Below are 11,080 nucleotides of genomic sequence, written 5' to 3'. Positions count from 1 at the left end.
ACAATCTGTACATATAATTTTCTGAATTCATTTGACATATAATTTTCTGAACTAATTTGCTCTGTTCACTTTGACTATAAAGTTGTCCTCTCACAGAACAATTCCTCTTTTTCTGAGATTGCACTGAACTTCATACCACTGAAATTTTATATAGCACTGCTCCTTCTATAAAAAATGTTCTCTTATCTGACAAATTTGTACTCATTCTTTCAGAAACAGCTCAAATTTCAACCTTTCTGAAAATTATTTTTTAATTTATCTAGTAACTAATTAATCTCTATGAAATTCCATTGAATATTTACCCCCCTTTTGTATGAATTTTTAGTTTTGCTCACACTATAAGTTCAATAAACATTTGTTGAATAATTAATATCTTGAATTTAAGCCAGCCTTTTTCAGTTTACTCATAATGTAAAAGAATCTTATTGAATCAAACCAAATATATTTCTAAAATCTTATTTTAATCCCTTTTTATTTTTATTTTTTTGCAATATTTCTTCCTATACTGCTAAAAGACTTTTAAGAGCTTAGGATATATAATCTAGATCAAATATACATGATATGAAACTAAAATAAAGATTTTTTATTGTTTCTAGAATATAATTCTATTTTTTAAAAATATATTTTATTGATTTTTTTACAAAGAGGAAGAGAGAGGGATAGAGAGTTAGAAACATCCATGAGAGAGAATCATCAATCAGCTGCCTCTTGCACTCCCCCCACTGGGGATGTGCCCCCAACCAAAGTACATGCCCTTGATCGGAATCAAACCTGGGACCTTTCAGTCTGCAAGCTGACGCTCTATCCACTGAGCCAAACCGGTTTCGGCTCTAGAATATAATTCTAAATCTATTTATTAGCAGTAAAAGTAAGCTATTTATAGGGCTTATTATGACCTCATATAAGTATATGGAATGCAAAAGTATTTATAAATTAACATTGATTCACTGGGGCATTTACTTGAAAATCTAAATGGTGTCAGAAATGCTACTGTATTATTGAATCTATTATAATTATTACCCAATTTGCATTTTAATTGCATTATATGAAATGTTAATAAGAAGTGATTCAGAAAAAATTATAACCTTATGAGACCTTTTTGGCTGTTTAGAACATTAGTGTGATTCTCATAGCTAATTTGTACAGTGGATAATTCCTCAGATATGATAGGCAAATGAAGGAAATAAAGATTTGAGAGTTCAAATGACATTCTAAAATAATAAAAATATATTTATCAGAAGTGTAAATGATCATTTATTTATATATTTTTAATACTTAAGTGCATATTTCCCATATTCTTCCATATTTTACTCATCTTGTTTACTATCATTCTATGAATGCTGAAAGTTTTAATATTTTCTTTCTTTCATTTATTCAGTCATTCATTTGTTATTCATTCATTTGTTATTCATTCATTCAGTTACTCATTTACTTATTTACTTGTGTTGGTACAAAAAGTATGTTCTAAACACCAGACATAGAGAACAGTTTATTAGAGAATACTTATCCATTTTATAGAAAATGGTAGATGACTACAACTACTTGAGTGCTAACCAACATTTTTAGCACTACTAATCGGATTGATGGCTGTTTTAATATTGTCTTTTTCAACTTTCTTAACTACTTCCCTCAGTCTGTCCATATCATATATGAACTTGCCATCCTAGCAATGGGTATTGTGTCCCCTTCCAGTTTTACTACTGAGAGAATATGGACAAATACACTGCAACCACCTTTCTTTCCCTAATGATGTATCATTTGCTTCATGAGAATTCAGGGGGTCACAAGATAACACACAATTACACACACACACACACACACACACACACACACACACACAAACACACACAAACACTCACAAACACACACACACACACAATACACACACCTAAACTCTTATTTTTAGGACCAACTTTTAGGTTTTTACTTTCATTTTTTTTAAGGACAAACTTTTTAAAGTAAAGTGAACAAAACCATGGGAGATGAAGATACAAAGACAGAAATTCAATGTAGACGAAAGGCCTTGCTGGGAAACATTTGAGGAGAAACATTGCAGACATTTCATAGGCGGATAAGAAGCTCATGTTGTAAACAAGATTTAGCTGCTATTGATTTCCCCCCATAACCACATGGTTTCATTTTGCTCAGCCTGGAATCTTGCTTAATTTCAAACTGATGTGATCAGCTCCTTCTCAAAAAGCTTTCTGTTCCATGTGCCCTTCCTTCCCTCAGGTGTGGATGGCAGTTCTTCACCAATACCCTCCTCCTCCTTGAAGCTCTCCCAGACCAATTGTACTTCTCTGGGTGCTCCTCTTCTGCTTCTTGGCTCCAGTTTTTCCCAAAAGGCTGCTCATGCCACTTGATCTTTTTTTTTTTTTTTTTTTAACAGTTTATAAATTCTTTATAAGTTCAAAGATAAACATTTTTTTCAAATTATAATATATGTTGCCATCTTTGTTTATTTTTATCTTTTTATTGTTGAAAGTATTACATATGTCTCTTTTTTTCCACATTGACCTCTCCCTACGAGCTTTCACCCCCTGGCATATGCCTCCAACCTACTGTCTGTGTCCATTGGTTATACTTATATGCATGTACACAAGTTCTTTGGTTGATCTCTTACAAACCCTCCTGTCCTCCACCCTCTCCCCTGCCTTCCCTCTGAGGTTTGATGATCTGTTTGGTGCCTCTGTGTCTCTGGATCTATTTTTGTTCATCAGTTTATTTTGTTCATTGTATTCCACAAATGAGTGAGATCATATGATATTTATCTTTCTCTGACTGGCTTGTTTCACTTATGCTCTCCACTTCCATCCATGCTGTTGCAAATGGTAAGAACCCCTTCTTTTCCCAGCAGCGCAGTATTCCATTGTGCAGATGTACCACAATTTTCTAATCCACTTATCTGCTGATGGGCAGTCAAGCTATTTATAAATCATAGCTATTGTAAATTGTGCTGCTATGAACATAAGGGTGCATATTTTCTTTCTGATTGGTGTTTCTGATTTCTTCGGATATATTCCTAAAATTGAGATTACTGGGAGTTCCATTTTTAATTTCTTGAGGAAACTCCATACTGTTCTCCACAATGGCTGTACCATGGTTCCTTTTTTCCTCAGCCTTGCCAGCACTTGTAGTTTGTTGATTTGTGGATGATAGCCATTCTGACAGGTGTGAGATGGTATCTGTTGTTTTGATTTGCATCTCTCAGATGATTAGTGACTTTGAGCATGTTTTCATATGTCTCTTGGCCTTCTGTATGTATTCTTTCAAAAAGTGTCTATTTTTGTCATTTGCCCATATTTTGATTGGATTGTTTATCTTCCTCTTGTTAAGTTGTTTGAGTTCCCTATAAATTTTGGAGATTGTACCCTTATCAGAGATAGCATTGGCGAATATGTTCTCCCATCCAGTGGGCTTTCTTGTTGTTTTGTTGATGGTTTCTTTTCAGTTCAGAATCTTTTTGAATTTTATGTAGTCCCATTTGTTTATTTTCTCCTTAGTTTCCATTGTCCTAGGAGCTGTATTGGTAAAGTTATTGATTGCTTTGACATATGTCTGATATTTTGCTGCCTATGGATTCTTCTAAGATATTTAAGTCTTTTATCCATTTTGAAACATAGACCAGTTCTTATACCCTCACAATAAGGGGACATTTAGACAGAGGCATATACTTAAGTAAGCTTTCTCAAAGAGGTAGTTAGGATTATAAAAATGCATACCTCCAGCTAGAAAAAGGGAGACTTACAGGCAAAATAGGGTAAGGGGTGTTGAAAGTCAGGGATCCTGGGAGATATGTGTCCTTTCTATCAGGTCAAAGGAGAGACCACTATCATTACTAGTAGTGTCATCTAGTTGGCCTCACAAAGTGCTAGTTCTGAAATCATTAGGGCCCTGTTCCTTACGGAGCCTGATAGACTTATTTGATTTACTCAGGGGCTTCCAAGAAAGTAAATATCTGACACTTTATTTTATCGGGTATGAGTAGGTATTTTGTATTGAATCACCCTAATACATCAGACATGGTCAGTACTTCCCTGATTTCCCAAAGCGGAATTAAGACCAGGTTGTCAAATGTAATAAACTTCAAGATAGCTTCTCTGAAGATCTTGGATAGTGTCTTTGTGTACACAGTGACAGGTCTTGCCCTGATGTCTGAGGGCTCCAGATTGAATGAAAAATGGCCACTCAGAGAGACCACGTGCAGTGATAAAACAGCTCCTACACAATGAGAGGCCCCACATCCAGGTGTCTTGTGAAGTGGGACGCATCAGTTCAGTTAACCTGGTGCTTACTCTTCCTGTTTCCAGTCTGTAACAGGTGATCCATGCAAACCAGCGCAGCTCCTATTAAGAGTAAGCCTATCTCTGGATCTATTTTGTTCATCAGTTTATTTTTCCCATTGGATTCCAGTTCCAGAGACATAGAAGCCTGAAACATACTGAGGAATTTCAGAGGTGGAAGGTGGCCACTTGATCTTCATCCTGACCCAGCTGGGAGTGAAGGCAGAGCTAAAGGCATCTTATCCAATAGTTTTTCTTTCTCATTTTGCTTGAAGGATTTGGCCTTTTTGATGTAGCAACCACTTCGTTAGTAACTCTAACTTCTTCACCAACAAAATCAAACACCTTGGTGATTTTTACTTTTTCTATTTGTTTGTGTGTGTTTTTAGGGTTCTCTAGCTCTTCTGCCTTTGACCAACATTTTACTTGAACTTATCTTTTCGATTTCCTCTTTTTTTGTAACTTGTGGACATGAGGGCAATTTTATTTTTCCTCACATTGTTAAGGAAGTTGACCCACAGTTCATCCTCCTTCTTTTCCTTGCACCTTCTAACTCAGTGCCTTCTTCCTGACCTTGCTCTTCCTCTCCTTCTAAGGACTGGTAAAGTGTTTTCTCTTCCTGGAGGAATGCTCTGATTCTTTTTCCCCCCTCCCTCCTTTGTTTTTCTGTCTGGTCTTCACCACCCCCTTCACCTTCCTTCACTAATTCATTTATATCATCTTCACTATACTCTCCAAGCAAAGGTACATAGTTCTTGTCCTCTCCTGACGTGGAGAGAGAGTCTAAGGGACTATTTTCTTTGCTGTAGGGACTATCAACTAAGTACTCTCCCTGCCTCATCTGGATAATAATGTTGATGCTACTCTTAGAATGCTACTGGATTCGCTGTAAGGTTATGGCCTTTATGTAAGCAAAGATTTCAGTTTGGGGGTAAAATAAACATACAAAAAAAACCCCACACACCAAACACACACAAAAATAAACTTCTGGCTGAGCTAATAATCAAATGAAATTGAGATATTAACAGGAGAAAATGTTCAAAATATATTATGGGTTTAAATGTGGGGATGCCATGTGAATCTGAGACCTAAAGATTTATTTAGCAGTTGAGGTGTATATGCCATTCTAGACTAAGGAGAAAGTTGGGGTCAGGAGTCTGGGATTTCAAAGGGAAGATAGGCAATTCATAGTTAGATGAGAAAGAACAAACATGTGTAAACAAATTCTCTTTGGGCCACCCAGAAACAGTGAGGCACAGAGGAGAGTTCAGCAGGCTTTCCTAGATTTTTCTTAGTCTGACTCATTTAGTTTATATGATGACACTAGATTATACTCCCATACTTTAAGCTGGTTTTTCTATCTAAATTCCTTTAGGGTTGAAGGTTCTTTCTGAGTGTTTTGTTTCTTAATAACCTGCTTAAGATCAATATCCTAAAAACCACATTTTGGGTGGCAAAACTTTGGATCTTCATGCCTCTTTTTGTGATCTGTAGTCAGTCATGGTCATTCTGACATTTTCCTAGTGGCCAGGGCTCTTACTTCCTGATTTTTGCACTGAGGACCATTTGTCTTTTGCTGTCATTTTCTAGCTACTGATGTCAATGTTAACATTGCTGCAAATAGACATTGCCTCAAGAAAACACAAATCATTTCTGGTTAAAAGGATACTATGTCTTTGCTAAAACTGCCTCTGCATCACTTTTCTATGAGAATTGCTGACAGGATTATTTTTCATGTGTACCCCTGGGAAAATAACTCTTCTACATCCTGAATGTCCTTTGAAGTCAATAATAAGCATAAATAGAGTGCCAAAAGAAACTACATTCTAATATTTTACACTGTACTTAATAGTATACTCTGATACAACTCTAGTAAAAAGACTTAAAAGAAGGTGAATGGTACAAAAATTCATTCTGAAATGCTGAGTGACAAATAAATTAAATAAGTCATCAAACAGTTCATATATATATATATATATATATATATATATATGAACATTTTCTTAAAAATGGATTTTCTTTTTATGTCTCTTGATAAAAAAAAAAGTTGGTAAGATGACATCTATTTAGTCTATTAACAGATAGTATTTCTACCAGTAAATATGTTTTTCTCCTCTCTTCTTTTAATGAGAATGCTTTGAAAGTTATACCTCCTACTCATAATTCTTTTTTCTTTAACTCCTATATTAAAGATGAAAGACGAATTTATCACAAGGATCCTTAGGATCGAGAAATACATTTGTAGACCCAGGAAAATAAATCAATAAAGAAGGAGAAATTTAAAATGAAGATAAAGAAGGACAAGTAAATAAGAAAGACTCATGTTAGGAGAGAAGTCAAATGTGTTTATAGCTAGGAAGGTCACTCTTACTAAGTAGGAGCACTTGATAAAGGGAAACAGATATGAAATAGGGGAACAGGGTCAGAAGAGGACAGAAATTTGGGATAAAGGAGACCATAGTCAAGAAAGTTAATATAATTTTTGCCTAATTTGTCAATAAGTTAGAAATGCAAAAATTAGCGTGGTTGATGTAATCTATGGGGTTAAAATTGTGGGCATGAGTTTACTAATTTTCATAAACTCTTGTAATGAAGTTCATATGAATAAAATGGTAACCTAACAATGGTCAACTTACAGTTTATCAGAGAAATTGTGAAATGTTGTGTGAGACAACAATAGGGCCATATATCTACTAGCACAGATGGCCACCAAAAATGGTGTATAGCAAACAGTGCTTTTAAGTACTCTTCCATGAAAACATGCATACCATGCATGGTATCTGCCTTGATTCATGAAAGAGTGAAGTTTCTGTCTTTGCAATCATATGAACAAACTGTGTGAGGCCCCAGCCCAGTCTGGTTTGGTCCTCACAGAATAGAGCTCTTTTTTTTCTTTGCTCCATTGGTGGAGTTTTCCTAGAAGTTGCAGGATATCTTCCCTTTAATTTTTCCTCTAAACTCTGACTTAGGTATCTCGCCTTTGCTTTCCTTCCATTCCTCACTGGCAACAGTAACTTCCTCCAGGCTTACTTCGCTCAAGTGTCTAGGAGATCACCCAACGCTTCTGCCACCAGAACCACGATTCCCAGCATTCCTAGTGCTCCCCACACTCTTGGCTTCCAATTCTGGTCCAGAGGGAACCACCAGAACTACAATCCCCAGCATTTGTGGTGTTCTCCGGCAGGCTTCTGCTTTCAGCCCAAAGCTCCTCCCCTCCCCACCTTCCAAGGCCAGGGTGCAGATGCTGGACTTGTGTTGCCAGGAGCCCAGGGTCCCTCGCCCTGGCCTCTGTCTGAGGCACCTCCCCTCCCCTCCCTCCGCATGACCGGGGCATGGATGCTGAGCTTGCATTGCCAGGGTGACAGCACTAGCGTCCCTTCTGGCCACTATGGGTGCCACCATCTTTGTTGAGGAGTGATGGTTAATTTACATATTACTCTTTTATTAGATGGGATGTGAGGAGAGTCTGTCATTAGAAAATGTTTAACTAATATTTGCCACAATAAGATGCAAGATTTTATAATATTGTTTGATGATAATTTTTTATAAAAATAAAAAAACTATGATTTGGGGGAAAATGTTAATCTAGAAATAGATGAAGGAAAATTCCTCACCTGGTAAAGGATTTTTTAAGAAATTTACATACAGCACAACCTATCGTTAAGAGGGAAACATTTGTAGCATTACTTTTAAAATCAATAAAAAAAATAAGGATGTCTATTATTATCAGTTTTACTCATCATTATCTAATACTCTGAACAAGGAAGATAGGAAGAAAATGTCAAAGACATGAAGATGGAAAAAAACACCCACCTTTAATAGATAATAAAAATGATATTTAAAAGCTGTGTAATATGATTAAATTGAATCCTATTGGATTTACTTTCAAAACCTTGATTAGAAACTTACATGTGAACCACAAGAATAAGCACATCATTTGCTTATAATAATATGCAATTAATATGCATAAAATAAACTTTGGGATGTAGAAATATGGATGCTGTTTTCCTATTATTCACTATTAGTCTAAAGGTAGAATAATTTACAAGTGGCCTTGAATGCTCTAGTTAAGTTTAATTGGATCTTTTGGATTAACCTTGGTGTAAAAATTTTTCTTTTCTCAGAGTTCTAAGGTTATAGAATTGCCATTGAGTTATTTTTCTAAATCTTGCAAAAGTGTTAAATCATTAAGTACTGTTTCCTCAACACAAGTTCTAATCTATCTTCATAATCCACAAAGCTGCAAATGCAGCAGATAATTATGTTTTTCTCAAGATAACAAAGCCCATAGGTCATTCTGTTTAGGTGAGAATTGAAACAACTGTATTACATTATTGGAAGCCAAACAATTAGTGAAATTATTCTGCATCGTCTGCATTATTTCTTGTCTTCCACCTCATTTGACTTGTTTTCAGATAATTAACATTAAAATAAATAAACTTTTACTGCCTTTTTTTCCTATTAATGGATTTCTACCATGATGGGCTGAGTAGAACATTTTAAAGAAATCCAAGCCTTGTCTCACTTTCTGTTATTTTTCTTGAGTGAATTGAAACTCAGCTACTAGTTCATACAATAATCTTGTCACTAAAGCTGACTCCTCTAAGTAACAATAGATAAAGTCATGGAAAGCTGAACAAGTTATGAAACTTTGCAAGGACCAATGTCACCCTAGGTACTACCGAGTACTAAAAGAGCTTTAACTCTGTGTAAATACAAAAATAATGAATGCTTAGCTTACAGAACTGAAAAATTAGTGAAAAATAGCTTATGTCTTTATTTCTGCTACACTTTCTTTTTAGCACCTTACAATTGAAACAAAAACATTTGTTTTTAAATGTAAGATTTAGAGGAAAATATTGACTTGTGCATATTTCTCAGCATTTTTCTAAAAGTTTCCCTTATATTGATATTAATGTGGAAAGCCTAAATTAATAGATGCAGACATAAAATTGAAGTCTTTAGATTATCAATAAACAAGATACCCAGGGTTGCCAAGAGCAGCAAACATGGTTGAAAGCCATGAAATTTCTTCCCCTGACCCATCTAATGCACACACATACATGCTGCAGGAGTTAGCAATCTTAACTTCTGAGGAGTGAGAAGAATTATCCCTCTTCTTTCCTTTTACCAGATTTCAGCCAGAAGACATTCATATTTGACCATACCAGTAATAAATAATATGCAAACCCTAGCTTAAATTAATATACTATTTTTGAAGACTTCTCTGACTACAAGTTTAGAATTAATTGTTCCTTATCAATGTGTTCATGAGTTCAAAGAGCTCAAGCATCAACCATATCTTGGAATTCAATTGAATCATTGGAGATTGCATTGTCAAGAGTATGCCTTTTTTAGAAATTTGGAATATCTGATACTGTAGGACCTGAAGTTGTATAAATGGAAAGCATGAAGTTCCCAAGTGGAGTCATTCTTGCACTGAACTTTGAATCCGACATCCACAAATTTGTATCTACTTGAAACACAGAATCATATTGATGTCTCTTGAATTAGTTTATATACTAAACCCAGAAGTACAGCAGCCATTTTAACATAATACCGATTCAGTGCTTGATGCTTTAGTTGTATCTAAGGAGGCCATCCAAGGGCTCTATCTGTTCAGTGTAGTGTATTATATGACCAATGGCTAATGTGGTTATGAGCCTACTTTCTCATTTCTTTCAAGATCAAATTGATCCTTGTTTAGAGACCATGTTGAGTGGCATTTCATAAGCGTGAATAAGGCACCTCCAGATATTGATGCTGATTGAAGTTTATGAGCAAGAAAAGCAAACCTACACCTACAATAAATGTTCATTCTTTTGAAAAAAAAATAATTGGTACTTTCAGGACACAAAGAGCCTAATGTAGTAAGTCAATTTTCTGCTAAGTGCCCAGTTGCTCTTCACAAGTAATGATGTTATACAAGGTCTCAGTATTGATATCTGTTGCATATGTGTTGGACACTCATGGGTGAAGTTAGCTAGGTCATTCTTGATTAGTAGTCTTTCATGCTGTCATACCTAATCATAGCCTCCACCTCTGCCACTATGGGCATTTAATGTGTATGTCTATAATATTATCATTGGTGTACCTACTGAAAATTGCTGGCTTATATCAACTAGACAAGTTTTTTTGTTGTTGATACTCAATTATTTATTAGCTTTCTATGATGGATGTTTTATATTGGGTATTAATAAGTGATTGAAAGGTCCTTTAGTTTGTACCCTCTTTTATATGTCCAGCATCATGCATTTACCCATGATCTCTTTATCTCCAGTTTTTCAAATGTTTGCATTACAGTCATCCATACTGTTAACATACAGCCATAGTGCCTATGAGCCCAAATATATTCTACACATGGTCCACTTATCCATCCACACAAAGTGAATGGGAATGTGTACTTTCTAAAATTATACCTATTAGGAATATTTTTTTTTCCTCATCACTTCTTTCAAAACCATCTCTGAGTAACCTCTAATCCAGCTATCATTCATTTGTGCCTTGCCTGTACATACTGAGCAACCTATCTGTAAACCAATCTTGGATTGTATTCTTATTCTGTAACAGATTATATGGTTTTTCTTATATGTTTGTAGGTATGAGCTGAGGGAACTGCAATGCAACTGTGGTGGTTTCTTGAACATCTGGACTACCCGCTAATATAGCTTACATGTGCTCTTTGGACTAGCTTAAGCTTGATTCTAAATATATCATTTTTAACTTGCAGTATAATGCTCTAGGCCCAATTGAATTTATGACTTGGTGTATCTAATGGGATGGCTTTCATAATGGTC

At 35.4% G+C, this 11,080-nt stretch overlaps 1 pseudogene across 1 annotated transcript; it reads right to left on the bottom strand.

Moving 5' to 3' along the window:
* Window positions 1-2,167: 2,167 nt before the first annotated feature.
* On the bottom strand, window positions 2,168-5,124 carry LOC311621090 (craniofacial development protein 1-like; annotated as a pseudogene). Its single transcript has 2 exons — window positions 4,473-5,124; window positions 2,168-2,364 (listed from the first exon to the last, which is right to left on the bottom strand). The product of its transcript is annotated as a craniofacial development protein 1-like (transcript).
* Between the last annotated feature and the right edge of the window lie 5,956 nt (window positions 5,125-11,080).

This window comes from Pipistrellus hanaki (assembly GCF_964339955.1).
Source record: "Pipistrellus hanaki genome assembly, chromosome: 4".
Taxonomy (NCBI): domain Eukaryota; kingdom Metazoa; phylum Chordata; class Mammalia; order Chiroptera; family Vespertilionidae; genus Pipistrellus; species Pipistrellus hanaki.
Note: the sequence above shows the minus strand (reverse complement) of the source record. Positions and strands in the feature narration are given on the sequence as shown.